A 19,770-nucleotide genomic window follows, 5' to 3' on the forward strand; every position below is an offset into this window, starting at 1 on the left:
CCTTGAGGTTCGATGAGGTCACCCTTGCTAAAGGTTGTGACTATCCTCACACGAGGTAGTGTTAGGTGTATCCTCTGTGCTACATAGTCGGCCTCACACTTGGTTGCCCTTTTGAAGGGTCTTCCTAGGAGGGTTTCCTTCCCGTAATTAGCACTATTTGGAGGAACATGAAATAGGATAGGCAAGCTTTCAGTTTCAATTGTCGCAAGGATTTTGCACTTCCCTATTAGTGCTTGTGGTTGTCCCCCAAAAGGGCTAAGAGTTGCACTAGTCGGTGTGAGCTCTGGTTAGCCTAGTAGGGTCCATGATTCATAGGTCAAGATATTAAAATCTGCTCCTTCATTAATCAGAGCATTGATAGTATGCTCTCTTTTCGCGGTGAGTTTGACCCTAAGATAAGCAGGTGGTACTATGTCTTCGTCTTCCGGGTCTTGGCTTGTAAATTTAAGCCTTCTGACAAATGCCCTTGAGTCCCCAACTGCACGACCAGATGTGGATTCTCCACTGATGTCTTGGATTGTTAGTGCAGTGCTATTCAAGGAGCATCTATCATCAGGATTGTCATGTCTAGTCATCTTCGCATTCGTAGCTTGCTGATGTTGCATTTTGCTTTGACTAGACACGGTCTAAACACAATGTCTTTGTGTTCTCATGGTATGACCTTTTTGCCCTTGATGGCTAGTTTGGCCCATTGATCTTCTAGGGTCTCTGTTTCTCTCTGTTCGGGTATGGGCTTTTGGTTGCTCTTTTATAAGTGAGGATCCATGCTCGTGTAGAGCCATTACTACACTAGGGTCTAATTTGGAGGTCCTGTCACGGCGCGTGTTTTCTCTCCAACCTATTTGGGGGAGGTACAAAGGGGGCAGAGCCCCCTCTGCGGGGGTCCAGGGGGGCAGTCCCCCCGGCCCGCAGGGCTATTACGGTAAATGCCATGCACAATTTGGAAGACCGTTTATATCCAAATTTTGAACTGATTGCTCTAAGTTTCAGCCCAGTGATGGATCTGTGATATACCTTTAGCCCTACTTCGCCTTTGGGGTCAATTTTGGGGTTTAGAAGCGTCAAAATTTGTGTCTTAGATACCTGCCCGATTTTGATAGTTTTCTGTTCGATTCTCAGATGTCCGATTTTCAGGATTCCGATTATCAGAATCGGACGTCTGATTTTGGGTTGGTCCGATTAGCCCAGTGGTCCGATTTTGGTCACGTCCTGATTCTTGTAGTGGTCCGATTCTAGGAATCGGATCGAAAAGGTGGTCTGATTTTCAGAGTCGGACGGTCCGACTCTAGAGATAGGGCAATCCTATTCTGGGACTCGGACACATTGGTCGACTGCGCGGCCGACGGCCCAAGAGTTGCACGCGATGCCTTAGACTGACGTCTACTTCACCAAATCGTGTCGAGTCGCCTAATTAGATGCAAAGCCACAGAGGGAAATGCCTGGCATACATGAAAATGGTGTGGCACTCGAATCGACCAGCATGCTGATGATCTCCCCGCAGGTCTCTCTCTCTTCTCTCTCTCCCTGGCTCTTAAGCTTACTCTCCTCTCAAAGGGCAAGATGTCAAATGTGGCCTATCCTGGTTCCCTGGGTCTCTTATTGCCCCATTCCAACCTGCTTGTGACCTCAGAGGTTAGTCCCTCATACTCTTCTAGCTAGAAATCTAGATCTATGCCCCTATTTCCCTGTTTCAGCCTGTTATACAGCAACAGAAAACTCTACTATTTTCCTTCTTTTTCCTATCCTAACCTCAACCTAGTGCAACAAAAATCAAAACCAGAAATGGAGATGGATTGTACTACTCTAATATTCAACAACAAATAAAAAACCTACTTACTAAGGAGATTGAATTCCTCTTCAAACTCCCTCGCGTCCTACCTATCTACCTCAAGCACCGGTTTGGGGAAAACCCTACTCCAATGCTCAATTCGAAGCGCGCAAGCGCTCAAAGCTTGAATCTGTTGCTCCCGGCAACGGAACCAAAATGTGAGAGCTTTCGCTCAACCGCCAAGACCCTCGGACCACTTATTTTTTCAAGCGTTCCAAGCCGAGCACTAATGGCTACCTCTCACATAGCCGACACACCATCCATATCTATGGGTGTAGTGAGCTTACCTCCATGCCGATCGAGTTACCTCCTCTCCCGTGCACTCTGGTAGCTCCACGATCCAAGTGCAAGCTTCAAGCACACTCCATCCTCAAGCTCCACGCTCCAAGCTCCATTGCCGTGAGCAAGACAAGAGAAGAGAAGAGAAGAGAAGAAGAGAGGAGAAGATGGAGAGCTTCTCCTCCCCGGGTCCCTCACCCTCACACACTCACTCCCTCACACTCTCACACTCCCTCTCTCAAGCACAAGCTCAAGCAAGCAAGAAGAAGAAGAAGAAGAAGAAGAGGAGAGCCACTTTTGGCCACACACAAGAATGAGCTTCTCATTCACTTTTCAACTTTATATAAAAAACCCTAAATCCCTTTTGGGCGGTCATCCCCTTTTTCTCTTTTTTACATGGCCGGCCGTAGCCTAGGCCCTTTTTCCCATTGTCCTTCTATCTTCCTAGCTTCCTTTCCACTGCCTGTCTACATTTACAAATTGCACGGGTGAGAGCCCGATGCTCCTTGAATTAAACCATGATGCGCTTGCACTCTTTTACAAAAGTATTGACTTGCGCTTTTCCTCGTGCGCCTTTCTCCCTTATTTAGGACTCTTCTCCTTGTGTGTCTTTCTCTTCCGTTTCACTTTGCCTTGGCCTTTATCTTCTGCTTTAGCTTTTCCAGATTTTCCACCTTGTTCGTCTGAGGGTTAACATCAGACAGTTCTTGAGACAAGGCAGACTCACAATTTGTATGCTAAGAAGAAGAAGTGTGCGTTCTTCAAGAAGAAAATCGAGTATTTAGGGTTTATAGTTTCAGTAGAGGGAATTTTAGTAGATCCAGAAGGATGTATAAGATTGGCCACCTCCAACCACCATAAGTGAAGTTCGTAGCTTTTTGGATTTAACAAGATGGTATTGAGTCTTTATCAATAATTATGCCTTGATTATTGCACCCCTCACCAACCTACTCAAGAAGAAAGTATTGAGATATTTGCAATCACACCTATTGTAACCTCTTTGTATGAGGCAGTTCTGGGCTTAGGACATGCAGGAAGATTGAATCCCATATGCACAGAAAGGGAAAACTACTACTATCCAACAACTATAAAGCATTGTACTTGACTACCACTTTTTATATGGAATAAATACAATGTCATGATGCTTTGTACTTTCAGTTAAGTGTCTTGTCTTTGTAAGTCCTACACAAGATTGTGTTTATGAGTCCAAGTTGCCATCTTGGAACCTAATTCACTTGTGTAACAAATTTTCTCTACTTGTCTATGTCATCATGAGTTTGGTCTTCATCTTCGATCCACCATAGCCATTGCCATGCTTTAGATTCGCATGTTTAACATGATACCAGAGCCCATTCAGGCATGGCTCATCTTGGCTTAGCTCTTCTCTGATCTCTCTCAATCCCTTTTTAACTTTGGTCAGCTCAGTTCCAACCCATGACTTAATCTATCAGCTCTTCCTTCACTTGAGCTTCCTTGGCAGCCATAGCCAACAACACCTTGACAGCTTGAGGCTCTTATATCTCACTCCACAGGAAAAATCTCCTAAAGCTTTCTTCTGGAAAAGTGTTCTCTTACTTCCAAAGCTTCTTCTTCTCACCTCAATCACTAACATTAGGCAACCATAGGCTCAACATTATCAAAATTCTTAGTGACTACCATAGCTTGCAACTATGACTTGCAGGACATACCCATCTTGGAGCTTCTGGATCTCTCAACAGAAGCCATATCTCTCTGTACTTTCTTATGTGGACTTCTTTCTTGATTCATAAGGCTTCTCTATGGAATATCAAACACCAACATTACTGCTCAATCAGCCTGACATTACGAAAATTTGTGAACACTGTTAAAACTGCACCCATTCACGTTCTCTAGCTCTGCGCATCACGAATCAGCCAACGACTTGGATGATTAGCATAGGGGTTTGATAGAGAATCATATAAGCTTCATTTCCATTTAAAAACATTCAGAAATGGTCAAGTATAGCTCGTGATATCTGCAAAAAACTAGGCCTGGGCCTTAATCGAGGAAGCCATTGCCAAACTTGAGTAAAGCTCAAAAATCTCATCATTTTCTCTCTCCTGCCACCTAGAGCAACAACCCATTGCCACTTTGATCTAGTGTCCCAACATCAAATCAAGAAAGGGAAGGACCTAGAAAGATCGAAGAAGGATCTACGACTCCGAACTAAGAATATTCAAGTTCAAACACCAACTCAGACATAGACTTTACACAGTGTATTTTCACACTGTCATTACTTGTGTCTCTTGACACACTGTAATATGCTCTTCCATTGATAAAATATGAGAATTCTAGAGTTGATTTGCTGATGATCCTTGATCATGACAATGACAAACAAGAAGATCTTAATGTGGATGCAAAGCAACATTACTCTTGTTGCTCACTTGCAGTACATAGAAGTCTTGTTTGCATCACTTGCATGTAATGTTGGAGCTATCTACACCAAAGAGAAATCAATGATCTTATCTAAAGACCTTGAAAATACTCCAAACACTCTACTCAACATGCCAAATAATGAGACGTCTTTGCTTGAGGGGAACATGGACATGAAGACTGAAGCTGCAAGCAAAGTGAAGAACAAGTACAAGATCAAAAAGAGCAAGCTGGACTACACCGACAAGAAGGCCTATAATAAATTGAAGATCTATGCAAAAAGAAATACTGAAAACTACAAGGGCCTACCGATCCTTGACCCAATTCTTACTAGACTTTTTTAGCCTTGTATTACCTAGCCCAAAATGTCTTTATCATAAGCTTGTAAAATCCTCATGTAGCCATGTACTACAACCTCTATACACTTTGTGAGGCCCTTGTTACAGCCTCTAGATGTTCATCATGTTTGTGGTACCCACACTTAGCCTTTTTTGTGACAACCTCTGGTGATTTTCCATGTTTATGGTGTGCCCTTACTTTGCAGGTGTTGCTCTCACTAAATCCTCTACACACTTTGTACTTTCTATTTGTGACTGAGGAGGGGTGTTGAGATATTTGCAATCACACCTATTGTATCCTCTTTGTTATGAGGCAGTTCTGGGCTTAAGACATGCAGGTAGACAGAATCCCATATGCACAGAAAGGGAAAACTACTACCATCCAACAACTATAAAGCATTGCACTTGACTACCACTTTTTATATGGAATGAATACAATCTCATGATGCTTTGTACTTTCAGTTAAGTGTCTTGTCTTTGTTAGTCATACACAAGATTGTGTTTATGAGTCAAAGCTGCCATCTTGGAACCTAATTCACTTGTGTAATAGTTTGTCTCTACTTGTCTATGCCATCATGAGTTTGATCTTCATCTTTGATCCACCATAGCCATTGCCATGCTCTAGATCTGCATGTTTAATAGCAAGTTGCCATTAAATGGACCCAAGTTGAATAGTCTAGCTTTGAGAGGCTTAAGCTAACTTTAGCCACAGCCTCGATCCTCAAACTACCCAATGTTAGCAAAGAATTCGAAATGGTGATCGATGTGAGCTCTCTTGCTTTGGGATGCGTACTCATGAAGGAAGGACATCTTATAGCATATTCCTCTAGAAAATTAAAGACTCGCAAGAGAAATTATGCTACTCATGACTTGGAATTACTTGCAATTATCCACTCTCTTAAATTATGGAGACGTTGTCTACTCAGGAAGAAATTATCACTGGTAACCAACCATATAAGTCTTAAATGGATCTTCACTCAAGAAAATCTAAATATGAGGCAACGTTGGTGGATCAAAGTCTTGCAAGGGTATGATTTTGAGATCAAATATAGACCGGGAAAAGAGAATGTAATTGCATATGCTTTAAGCCGCAAATCATTTCTCAATGCACGTATCTCATAAGAACCTCTTAGAGCTAAAACACTAGCTACAATGATATCAATGCCTAGCAATCCCATCATTGAGCTAGCCAAGGAGAAGGCAAATAATGATCCTAAATATCGGCAAATGCTGAAGAAAATTCAGAATAAAGAGCTAAATCACAAGCTTAAGACAAAGTATCTTAACTTCTCTGTTGACGAAGGGCTTGTCTACTTTAGGACAAGATTATGTATTCCTTCAAGTCAAGAACTTAAGAAGAAGATACTAAGGGAAGCTCATGATTCCCCATTTTCAGGACATCTTGGCTATGTCAAAACTCTCAATGCAGTTAGGAAAAGCTCAAAAGTGACGTACTTAAATATGTAACCAAATGCTTGAGTTTCCAAGGAATAAAAGCCAAATGAGTTAAGCTCCCGTGAAAGCTACAACCACTTGATATTCCTCAAATGAAATGGAAATTCATTAGTATGGAATTTGTAGTTAGATTATCCACAGTTCAAGGAGGACACTGTTGAGAATCAGCAATCACACTCACTAAACAGCCTCTTTGTATGGAGCTTCAGGGCCAAGGACATGCAGGCTAACCTATCCCATATGCACAGTGGTGTCTACTGCAGTTTCCTACTTTCCTATAAAGCATTGTACTTGCTTCCTTTTCTTAATGCAATGATTGTACTCTTTTCTTTTCAGCGAAGTGTCAATGTCATTGTCCACATACACAAGATTGTGTTTATGAGTCCAAGTCTCAATCTTGGAACCTAATTCACTTGTGTAACAAACAGTTTCTTTGTCTTCTCCATCATGAGTCCAGACTTCTCCTTCCATCCACCATAACTCACTACCATGCTCTAGATCCCACATCCTTCACATGGTATCAGAGCGCAGCTGAGCATGGCTTAGCATGTTTCAGGTCCTCTCTCTGCTCTCTCAATCTCTCATAATCTCTATCCAGCTTAGCTCAAGTGTTTGACTTCATCTCCAGCTCCATTTTCACTCTCTACCCCTTGGCAGCCATAGCAAACCTGCAACCTACCTCTGTTGGAGGAGTTGGATCTCCACTTACAGGGCATATCTTCACTTGCTTTCTTCTGGAGAAATGATCCTTGACTCAGGGCGCTGCATCCTGTCACTTCAAACACCAACATTGGTGACCTACAAATCCAGCATTGCATGATTCGTCAGTCACGCAGTCCAGAAAACGGCGCCTTCTGTTCGTACAGCCCGATGTCCATCTGTGCAGCGCGATCTGTCCTGGGTCTTTAGGGCTTTTGAAGCCTATCACTTAGGCCATCTTCAGCTTGAATGTTGAGGCATATGGTTCAGGCTATGAGCTAGAATCCTCAAAAAACCAGTCGTGCATAAACCCTAAAAAAGACCACCATAGCTTTTTTGAGCTCATCTCTCACTTCACCTTCTCTCTCCTGCCACTTAAATCCAGGAGGGGAGATCTCACTAAGCTACTAAATTTCTCAACAAGACAAGCATCAAATCAAGGAGGGGAGATCTGTGAAGCATTTTTGAAGAACCATAGAAGATTTGAAGACTCAAGGAAGAAGATACAAACATAGTGTCCAGTGACACTCATCTAGTGCTCTTAGCACTTGTGTCTTGTGACACAACCAACTTTGCTGCAAACTAAGAATTTTGGAAACTGATTTGCTGCTGATCTTGCAACCTCAACATGGGAAAAGACTCAAATGCTCGATTCAAAGGAGTCGGGTTCCACACTTGGCAAACCCGCATCAAGCTCATCCTGATGAAGAAGGGTCTTTGGGCTATCACAAACGGCAAAGAGAAGAAACCTCGAGATGCGGACCTTGCAGTTACTTGGCAGAAGAATGATGACAAGGCACAAGCCATCATCAAACTGGAATTAGACGACAGCTACATCCATCATGTGGATGCCTGTGACACGTCCCATAACACTTGGGATAAATTGGATACCTTATTTGGTGCACAGTCAAAGTCGTCTAAGTATGGTCTATTAATTGAAATTTTCCGACTTGATATGAAGTCTCATACATCCCTGGCATCCCATCTGAACTACATGGAAAGGCTGCTTACTCAACTTGCAGGAATAAAGCTAAAAATGGATGAAGATGTTTGTATTGGTGTCTTGCTAAAAAGTCTGCCTCCTGCCTATGATAATGTATCAACCACTCTAACCAATATGCCTGATCCTCAACTTGTTGATATTAAAGCCTCTCTGTTAGAAGAAGAAAAGAAACTTAAAAGCAAAGAAGAGCCCAGCACTTCAAAGGATGAACAAATGTTATATGTAAACAACAGATACAAAGGTAAAAAGGAACCGCTCTTTGTGACTTCTGTAAAAAGACAGGACATACTGAGAAGTTCTGTCATGCTAGGAAGAAGTCCCAAAAGGCCTATCTTGCAGCTGTGAAAGAAGAAGAAGACCATGGACCAAAAGATGAAGAAGAAGATGAAGATGAAGACCACCAGGATCGGAAGGACAAGACTCATCAGTCCTTCTACTCTCATTACTCTGATAGACTGTTTTAAAAGCCTTATACTTCCTTGCCCTAATGCTTCCTGCCATAAGCTTTGTAAACTCCTCATATAACTTGGCATTACAGTCCCTGTACACTTTGTGAGGCCCCTGTTACAGCCTCTGGATGTCCATCATGTTTTGGTGCCCACACTTAGCCTTTTCTGTGACAGCATCTGGTGTTTACCATGTTTGTGATGTGCCCACACTTTGCAGGTGGTTCTCATTACAGCCTCTACACACTTTGTGCCTTTCTAGTTGTGATTGAGGAGGGGTGTTGAGAATCAGCAATCACACTCACTAAACAGCCTCTTTGTATGGAGCTTCAGGGCCAAGGACATGCAGGCTAACCTATCCCATATGCACAGTGGTGCCTACTACAGTTTCCTACTTTCCTATAATGCATTGTACTTGCTTCCTTTTCTTAATGCAATGATTGTACTCTTTTCTTTTTAGTGAAGTGTCAATGTCATTGTCCACATACACAAGATTGTGTTTATGAGTCCAAGTCTCAATCTTGGAACCTAATTCACTTGTGTAACAAACAGTGTCTTTGTCTTCTCCATCATGAGTCCAGACTTCTCCTTCCATCCACCATAACTCACTGCCATGCTCTAGATCCCGCATCTTTCACAGACACAACTCGATCATGGTAATCCTGGACATGTTCACTAAGGTTACCCACCTTATTCCGGTCAAAACCAACTACAAACCCCAGATATTGCCAAGTTATTTGTTAAAGAAATCTTTAGTCTTCATGAATTGCCAAAAAGAATTATCAGTGATCCTAATTCTCTATTCACTTCACATTTTTGGAAGAGATTATTTGAAGCTCTCAGTACACAGCTTTGTTTTAGTATAACTTATCATCCTCAAAAACTGATGGGCAGATAGAGCATGTAAATCAGGTCATTGAAGACATACTTAGGGCATATTGTTGCAAAGAACCTAGACGATGGATACAATATCTATCTTTGGTGGATTTTGCTAATGTGTCCTATCATTAGAGCATTCAAATGGCCCCATTTCAAGCTCTATATACGCAAGAATTCCTAACTCCACTAAACTTCTCTAACCCTACCTTGAAGGTTGAAGCTTCTAAGAAGATGCTTGAAGAGATGGATGAACAAGTCAAAACCATCAACCAAGATATACAAGCTGCCAAGGATCGGCAGAAAGCCTATGCTAACCTAGGGAGAAAAGAGCGAATCTTCCAACAAGGGGACAAGGTTTTTATCTGTGTATGCCTAAAGAGGAGTTATTTATCCTTGCAAAAATTCAAGAAGCTAAGCCCATGATACTGTGGACCTTACAAAGTCATAAAGGCTCTTGGACCTAAAGCTTATAAGCTGCAACTTCTTAAAACCCTAAAAGTTGATGATGTATTCCATGTAAGTCTCTTGAAGCCCTATGTACCTAATCCTGATCATATTCTTGATCATCACCAAGTTGTAATTTGGAGCCTGAAGGTCCAACCCTCAGAGACACGCACGGGACCCCCTTTGGACCCCGTCTAGGCCCCGGAACACCTCTAGACCCTTCCCCCAACTCTGCCATCTTGACCCCTCAACACGTTATGGGGCACCCCAACACGTCATGGAATGTGACACGGAGCATAACACGATGCGAGATTTGCACAAGGGCCCATATTGAGGGCTTTACGTCATATTCATAGCTAGAAAGCATTTACAAGTTCATTGGGGCTCAGCAAGGGACCATGTCACAGTGGGTGGGTGGGTGGAGCTATCAATGCACTGTGACAGGACACCAACACCGTGGGTGAGGGAGCTACAAGTGTCCGAGCCAAGGTATACTTAACCTTCAACTTGATAGAATCTTGAATGTAACAGAAAGAATCCTTAGGAATAGGACCCTCAGAGAATATCTCATCACACTGGAAGGATTATCCTGAAGAGGATGCCACTTCGATCCATGAGGTAGCCCTTATGAAAGAATACCCCTAGTTTCTCTCGAGATGAGGATATATCAATTTCTCTAAGGAGGAAAGAATGCAATGTCCCTATTACTTAGTTTATTTTAATGTACGTATACATTCCAAAGAAAATTGATTTATGAAATTGACTTTCATTATGAAGATATTATTATTATTAATGAGGTATTATATGCCAGTTCATGGAAGAAAGACTTGGGAGACCCTCCCAAGACTATCTTATTAAAACTATGTTTGTAGTATAGAACAACAAAAAGAATTAGCCTAGTGGATAGTCACTTGGTAGTTAAGTACACTTGGGTGATGACATTGCCAAGATGGGTGACCTCCCGATAAGATTTTCCTACAAGCTAGTTGGAGTTTCTTGCACGTAGCCAACGGTGCCAACAAAGCCTTCGTAGCCCGTTGCCAAGTATGCAAAGACCAAGATGCCATAGCCTATGCCTTGGTCGTTGCCATGCACCACATAGTGCTCACCCATGGATTAGTAAATTTTTATCTTCATGCTACAAAAATGGAGCTCCCTCTCTAATGTTATCAATGATGTTATCAGAAGCACTAAAAGAAAGCGTCCTCTCTTTATCATCGATGATGCCATCAAAAAATGCCAAAAAAGCAAGCGTTCTCTCTTTTACCCCCTTACAAAACTATAAATTGAGGGCTTGGGGATGACCAGAAAGGGGGAACAATAGTAATCTTGACAAGGACGAGACGTTGATTGTGAAGGAGGAGACTCTATTTCGTGAGATGAAGAGACATCATTCCATTCAACCCAAGGAGGGGGATACACAGAAGGTCTCTCATCCTCTTCTACTCTAATCTGAGAAGAGAAGACACTGAAGAACTTTATCATACTCTATCAATCCGGTTAGAAGCTATACCTCTACTCTCCCTATTCCCTCTACTAGAGAGAGAGAGAAGTATTGCTCTCCGTGAGGCAAGAAGAACCATCTGCGAGGCCTACATCATCAAATCCTGTAATAGCCATCGTCATCATCAAGAGTCTTACACCTTTGCTAGCCGATATTACGACCATGTTCTTTTTCTTCTACGAATCATAAGAACTCAAAAGCAAAAATAATGAGTGACCCTACCAATGTGGAAGCAATAGTTGGAGTTGTGAGTATGGGAGTCACTAACGGAGTCACGAGCGCAGATAACAACCCTTTACCATTTTTGATACTGCGATCTTAGAGTATTCACTTGGTAAATTATTAGAGTATTCACTTGTCAAGATTGTGGGAGATAAGGAAGGAGTCTCACTTGTAGCTTTCTTGCTTGCACACTGGGGGAATACACATAGAGATGAAGGCTGAAAACAGTTTTCCTCTTCTTAGTTGTGTAAGCCAAAAAGAACTCTAGGACAAGGAAATAGAAGAACCCTATATATGGCTCTCAAACCAAACTCAACTAACTAAGGTGGCATACTAACTGAGCCATGAACTAGAGTAGATAAGGATAGCTATCATGTAGCTATTATTCATGGGCGGTGCACCAACCGCATCTGCACACTGACAAGTCGGTGACATAAATGCACAACGGTCACCCTGGCATATCACGAGTGGAGCTCGATATCTCAACACTCCCCCTCGAGCTCAATCCCAATTCCTGCACACCAAGCAAGTCTCTGAACTTGTGTAGCTTCTCTGCGCCCAATGCCTTCATAAATATATCAGCTACCTAATCCTCTGTGCTGACATAAACTAGATCAATAAGACCTAGTAAAACCCTCTCCCGCACATAGTGATAATGCACCTCAATGTGCTTTGTTCTAGCATGATAGACTGGGTTATTTGCCAAGTGTATACTACTCATGTTGTCACAATAAATGACAATTGGCCCATCTGTAGGCTGATGCATATCATAAAGTAGCTGATGCAACCAAGCTACCTCACATGCAGCCATTGCTGCACCCCTGTACTCAGCCTCTGTGCTGGACAAGGCAACTGTAGGCTGTTTCTTGCTGCTCCAAGTGACTGCAGCACTCCCAAAAGAGAACACATATCCACTGGTAGATCGTCTATCAAAAATGCTACCAGCCCAATCAGCATCAGTGTATCCATGCAACTGTATCTGAACCCCAGTCTCATAAAATAGTCCATACTGCAATGTGGACTTCACATACCTGAGTATCTGTCTAGCCACATCCAAATGCGGTTTCCTTGGAGCCTGCATAAACTGACCTACCAATCCAACAGCATAGCTCAAATCTAGCCTGGTAATAGTCATATAAATCAAGCTTCCTACTATGCGTCTGTACATAGTAGGGTCTTCCAGAAGCTCACCTGCATCTGCGCTCAGCTTCACATTCTGCTCCAAAGGAACTGAAATAGGCTTACAGCCTGTCATCCCATATTTGGACAGCATGTCCAATCCATACTGCCTCTGCAAGAGCTGTATCCCACTTGGTGATCTAATCACCTCAATGCCCAAGAAAAAACGCAGCTCTCCCAAATCCTTCATCTCAAACTTCTGCTTCAATAGCATTTTCACATGAAGGATATCTTCATCACTGTCACCTGTCATAATCAAATCATCAACATAAATGACAAGTAGCATAATATCTTTCTCTGTTTTTCTCACATAAAGTGAGAAATCTGCCTTGGAAATCTGAAAGCCAATAGTGACAAGATATTGTCCTATCTTGTCAGACCATGCTCTAGGTGCTTGCTTCAAGCCATACAATGCTTTCTTCAACCTGCAAACAAACTTAGGATGAACAGCATGCACATAACCTAGTGGCTGCTCCATATAGACCTCTTCTTGCAAATCACCATGCAAGAAGGCATTCTTTACATCCATCTGATGTAAAGACCATTCCTTTGATGCAGCCATAGCAATTACCTCTTACGGTTGCCATCCTTTCAACCGGACTGAATGTTTCTTCATAGTCAATGCCATATGTTTGTGCATATCCCTTGACTACTAATCTTGCCTTGTATCTGTTCAGAGAACCATCTGCATTGTGCTTCACCTTATAAACCCACTTACAGCCAATTGCATTCTTACCTTTAGGCAAAGATACCAACTCCCATGTAGCATTTGCTTCCAAGGCATCCATTTCTTCATCCATGGCTTTCTCCCATTTTTCTTTTCCCATGGCTTGCTCAAAAGAAGTGGGTTCTGGTTCCTTTATCACTTTGACCATATATGCATAGTGAATGACTGTAAATCCATCATATTTCAGCCTATCCACAGGATACCTAGCTCTGGTAGACCTACGCAAAGTAGGTTCACTCCCAGGTGCTCTCAAAACATCCCTGGTCTTCCTTACTCCAGGTGTAACAATAGAAGGAATACCCAACTCATCATCAATGCTCTGTTTTGAGCCACTGGATTCACCATCCACATAAGAGTGACCTGCATTCACATCAAACATGGGCTGATCTACCTTCTCTTTTCCTTTTCGTGATACCTGCATACCACTATCTGCATTGCTTTGATAAGATTCTCCTGATCTCAATCTGCCTGTCCATGGCGAAGAATGTGAACCACTGCTAGAGGACGCTCCAGGTCCACTAATATCTTGTGATTGCTGCTGTGAATTCTGTGCAGCATTACCATTTTGTGCATCTACATTATCAATCACATTTACTGGTTTATACCAGCTACTCATCTCATCAAAAACAACATCTCTGCTCACTGTAAACTTACGAGTAGAATGGTTATAGCATCTATACCCTTTTTGCTGCAGAGAGTAACCAATAAAGATGCACTTCTCAGCTTTTGGATCCAACTTGGATCTCAACTCATCTGGCACATGTACATAGGCAATGCAACCAAAAATTTTCAAATGAGAAATATCTGGTTTTCTACCAGTATACCTCTCCTCTGGAGTCATCCCATGTATTGCTACAGTGGGAGTCCTGTTCATTATGTAGACTGTTGTAGCAACTGCCTCAGCCCAATAAAAATCAGGCAGGTCTTTTTCATTGAGCATGGCACGAGATACCTCTCCAATATGCCTGTTTTTTCTTTCTGCAATTCCATTTTGTTGTGGGGTATAACTACATGAATATTGCTACTTTATGCCATGCTCCTGTAAGAACCTTGCAAACTCATTTGAGAGGTACTCTCCCCCTCCATCTGACCTTAGGCAGTTTATTTACAGGCCTGTTTCTTTTTCAACCATAGCTTTAGGAGTTTTGAAATACCCAAAAACTTCACTTTTCTTTTTCATAAAATACACCCAAACTTTTCTACTATAGTCATCAATAAAAGTGACAAATAATGACATCCTCCAAGAGATGCAGCTTTAGTAGTCCACACATCAGAGTGGATTAATTCCAATGGCTTCTCACTCTCTTGAACATGTGTAGGAAATGGTTTCCTTGCCTGTTTTCCAAATTGGCAGGCTTCACATACCTTATGCATTTCTGCAACCTTGAATTTAGGCAATCCTGCAATAATATTTGGGGCCTGCATTGATTTAAGTCGCTGTACATTAACATGACCAATGCGTTTATGCCAGATATCAATATTTGCAACTACACCGGTCCCATGTGCAAACATTGCTGCACTCAATTCAGACATGTCTGCATCCAACGTAAACATTCTGCCCTTCTTCTTTCCTTTTGCTATCAAGTGACCTTTATTTTTCATATCCTCAACAAAGCATCCATGAGGATTAAATCTGACCTGCAAGCCCTGTTCAACCATTTGACCAACAGAAACCAGATTCTTGGTGATATTCGGGACATGAAATACATCGGACAGGTTTTTTTTTTTCCCATCCTGCATAGACAAAGGAATTTTTCCAATCTGCATAATAGGATGTGCAGTATCATCACCAGTCTCCAGAAATCCAGGTTTTTCCATTTTCCTTGCATCCTCCATCCATTCTGCATGACATGTCATGTGGTTTGATGCACCTGAGTCAACATACCATACATCGTTGCTTTCTTCTGCACTTGTCACAGAATTATTCATGTGCTGCACCATAAACAAATGCTCATTTCTGTCATCACCCTATCTACTAGAAGATGCATAATTCCCTTGTTGAAGTTTTCCATTCATGATGTCATTCTGCTTTTTATAGCAGTCTTTAGCCATATGACCCATTTTACCACAGTAGTGGCATTCAACATTACTGTTTGCATTTTGGCCTCTTTGCCATCCACCACGACCTCTTTGGCTCCCCCTGCCTCTAGAGTTACCATATCCTCCTCCATAGGACTGGTTTTCTTGAGTTTGCTACATATTCTGATTTCTACTACGGTCTCCAAATCGGCCTCCTCTACCTCTGCCTCTACCTCTTCCAGCATTTGAGTAGAAGACAGTTTCTTTTGAAGTTCCTCTTGAAGAAGATGCACCACCATTTCTTTGCTCCTCAGAAATTAGAAGAGCAATCAACTCCTCAAAATCAGGAAATCTTTCACGAACTGAAATGGATGTCCGAAACTGTGCATAATCCTTTCCTAGACCATTCAAGGTCACAGAAACTAAATCATCATCTTCCACTAGCGACCCAATGGAAGCAAGTGCATCTGCAATATTCTTCACCTTCATGTGGTAGTCATTGATGCTCATACTTTCTCTTTGCACATTATGCAACTCTTGCTTGAGCTGCATTTTCCTGGCTTGCGTATTTGTGCTATACATTTTTGACAAAGTATCCCATGCCTCCTTTGGTGTACTTGCATCCTGAATATGCACAATCATAGAGTCTGAAATACTGATAGACAGCCAATACATAACTTTCCTGGCTCTCTCATGCCATGCTTTGAATGCCTGCATTTGCTGTTGATTGGGAACATCAGGAAGAACTGGTTCTTCTTCATTTCCTGCAACAAATTCCCAATATCCTTTTTCCATAAGGAAATTCGTCATTCTAAACTTCCATGCCTGTAAGTTGTTCTTATCAAGCTTTTCAGTTACAATCTATGAAAGAGAATCAGACGCCATTATAGAACACTGTAAAAAATTCTGTCACTGCAAAAAACACAGCTTCACCCTCACAAGGGCAAATCTGCAAAACTGGCGAAAGTGGTATTTGACCACACAGTCACTTCCTAGTGACGATTTTGCATAAACAGGAACCAAGGATGATTCTGTAACTCCCAATGTCTCTGTGCACAGGCATACGATGCAATTTATACAGTAACTTTTCACTGACCTGTAGAGCAGTGGTTGCACAGCATAAAACTAGGCCTTTTCCTGAGTGCGTACAGAAAACTTCCACCTCCAAAACAGGCCCCGAAATGGCCTCAAATAAAAAAAACAGGGTCGCCAAGGGCTAAAGCCCTTTACCCGCAGCATATACTGCCCTCTTGCTTTACCGCGAAGGGCGTCTCAACTTGAGACAATGCACTCTTGCAATTTCCGGCTGTGCTACCTGCAGAGATCTGCTCCTAAAACAGAAAATGAAAGCAACACTGCTCCTCTTACTAGAACACCGCGAGCTTGGCTTGCTTTCTTGAGCTCTTTACCACGAACAAGGCTCTGATACCATGTCAAGTTTGTGGAAGAGAAGGAAGGAGTCTCACTTGTAGCTTTCTTGCTTGCACACTGGGGGAATACACACAGAGATGGAGGCTGAAAACAGTTTTCCTCTTCTTAGTTGTGTAAGCCAAAAAGAACTCTAGTACAAGGAAATAGAAGAACCCTATATATGGCTCTCAAACCAAACTCAACTAACTAAGGTGGCATACTAACTGAGCCACGAACTAGAGTAGATAAGGATAGCTATCATGTAGCTATTATTCATGGGCGGTGTACCAACCGCATTTGCAAAACTGACAAGTCGGTGACATAAATGCACAACGGTCACCCTGGCATATCACGAGTGGAGCTCGATATCTCAACATCACTTACAATAATAAACCTTAAACTAAGAAGTTAGAGACCTCAAAAATCCAGATACCCTTAGTTAAATTCCAAGAGGAAGAGTTCATTATGTGAAATTCAAGTATCGATTGCTATTAGATTAATCATCACTTGAAAGTTGCATGATTGACTGAATTCATAACTGCTTGAAGACATCAATCTTGTTTGTGATTTTATAGATTAGATCTAGATTGAATTAAGTATTGGAACATATAAAATTGACGAGCCCTATACCTCCCCCCATGATAGGTGCTAAATCCCTATACCAAGAGAGGATGTTTTTACCACCGTGCAAGCATGGACTGGCTCTGATGGCAAGAGATCTCCGAGCAGGGATCACATTAAGTAGGAGGTGATTAAGGTGCCAGGATGTCAAGAATCCCATGGTGGGGGACTTGCTCAAGATGTTGCGCCGAACACACACAGAATGCACAAGGAGAAGCTCACTCAAGAGACAAGAAGAGAGATGGAGGCCAAAACGTTTTCTTGCTAGTTTCTTCTTCTTCTTCCACACACTTTACAATATACACAAAGTATAGATAAGATACAACATAAAGGAAAGTGACCTATAAGTCAAACAATGCATAACCGACTACACTAGTCAACTGGCGCTATAACTATGCCAGCTGTAAATAGGTGTAACAACCTGAATATAATAAGTAATGAGTCAGTGGCCATGTGAGAGTCATAATGACCAACGATGTGCTAAGTGTAGACATGTGGACCCATCTAACCAGGCGGTCCATCATTAATGTCCGTATATGTTGAGCTTGTCATCTCAACATAGGGGGACTCTGGCTAGTGAATGCTTTATGCACCTAGGAACTACTTGGTCTCATACCTAAAAAACACTAGCTATAGGTGGATTTGATCTTGGTGGCATGCAGATGCATCGGATGAGGCAGTACGTGAAATTGTAATTTTTCTCCTATATGGGCGGGAGAACACACATTATGGAACATAATCAATGAATTTGTTTTATTTTGATTGTATGTCCATGAGTAATTACACAAATGAACAATTGTGCATAAAAATATTCTTTTTAATTAACAAAGCTATTTTTATATGTTTCACATAATGTGGTAGGTAATTAAATAACTAAGAACTTCCATAGAGGGAAGCAGGTAAATGGATTCCCGATGAATCCAGTCATATGGCAGGGTGGTCTTGATTAGCCGAGAGGTTTTCCCAAAAACAAATGCGAGGAAGAAAATTTAGGAAGGGCCAATTCGCTGTTGGGAGACCTCTTGCCATTAGAGCCGCTCCATGATTTTGCATCAGTAAAAAATTTTCCTCTTGGTGTGGGGATTCAACACCTATCCTTGGTGGAGGTATAGGGCTCCTCAATTTTTATATGTTCCAATACTTAATTCAATCCTGATCTAATCTAGAAAATCACAAACAAGATTGATGTCTTCAAGCAATTATGACTTCAATCAATCATGCAACTTTCAAGTGATGATTAATCTAGTAAATACTTGAATTTCACATAATGAACTCTTCCCCTTGGAATTTAACTAAGGGTATCTAGATTTTGGGGTCTCTAACTTCCCAATTCAAGGTTTATTCTTATAACCAAGTTTCTTGGCCATAAGTCAATTTCTTTTACTTAGAGTTATTTTCGGTTATTTTTTTAAAAATATTCTATCAGAGCTTCTAGATTTAAACTATATCCTTGGCTAGTTTCTTCATGGTTTCTTTCTTAGTAAATTCATCTTGAATTCAGTAGTCTTCTTTTCTATGGGGTTAACATTAAAATTCCTCATGATTTCTCTTGAGTTCTAGAATTTCGTAGTTTCCCTAATAGTTTCTAGCCTATAAGATGTTCTAATAATTTACCAAGTGAATACTCTAAGATGACAGTATTTCTTAAGAGACTTATCTTATTTCTATTAAATTTAGATAGAAATTTTTAGAAAAAACCTGTGGTATCGAAATTGGTAAAAAGGGTTGTTATCCGCACCCATGACTTCGTTATTGACTTTTGTGCTCGCAACTCCAACTGTTTCTTCCATGTTAGTAGGGTCCTTCATGATTTCCGCTTTTGAATTCTTTTTCTTCAGGGTCATGACGGAAATATGATTCATAGAAGAAGAAGAACATGGCAAATACTAGTTGGCAAGGGTGTAAGACTCTCGCTGATGATGATGATTATTGCAAAATTCAATGATGTAGGCCTCGTGGATGGTTCTTCTTGCCTCGTGGAGAGCAATACTTCTCTCTTTCTGGTAGACTAAATAGGGATGAGAGTAGAGGTATGAATTCTAATTGGATTGATAGAATAGGATAAAGTTCTTCAGTGTCTTCTCTTCTCGGATTAGAGTAGAAGAGGATGAGAGACCTTCTGTGTATCTCCTTCCTTGGGTTGAATGGAATGACGTCTCTTCATCTTGCAAAATAGAGTCTCCTCCTTCATGATCAGCATCTCGTCCTTGTCAAGATTTCTCTTGTTCCCCCTTCTTGATCATCCCCAAGCCCTTAATTTATAGTTTTGCAGGGGGGTAAAAGAGAAGACACTTGCTTTTTTAGCATTTTTTGATGACATCATAGA

Source organism: Lygodium microphyllum, chromosome 16 (assembly GCF_053477565.2).
Source record: "Lygodium microphyllum isolate KBCC chromosome 16, Lygodium_microphyllum_v1.1.10, whole genome shotgun sequence".
NCBI lineage: Eukaryota > Viridiplantae > Streptophyta > Polypodiopsida > Schizaeales > Lygodiaceae > Lygodium > Lygodium microphyllum.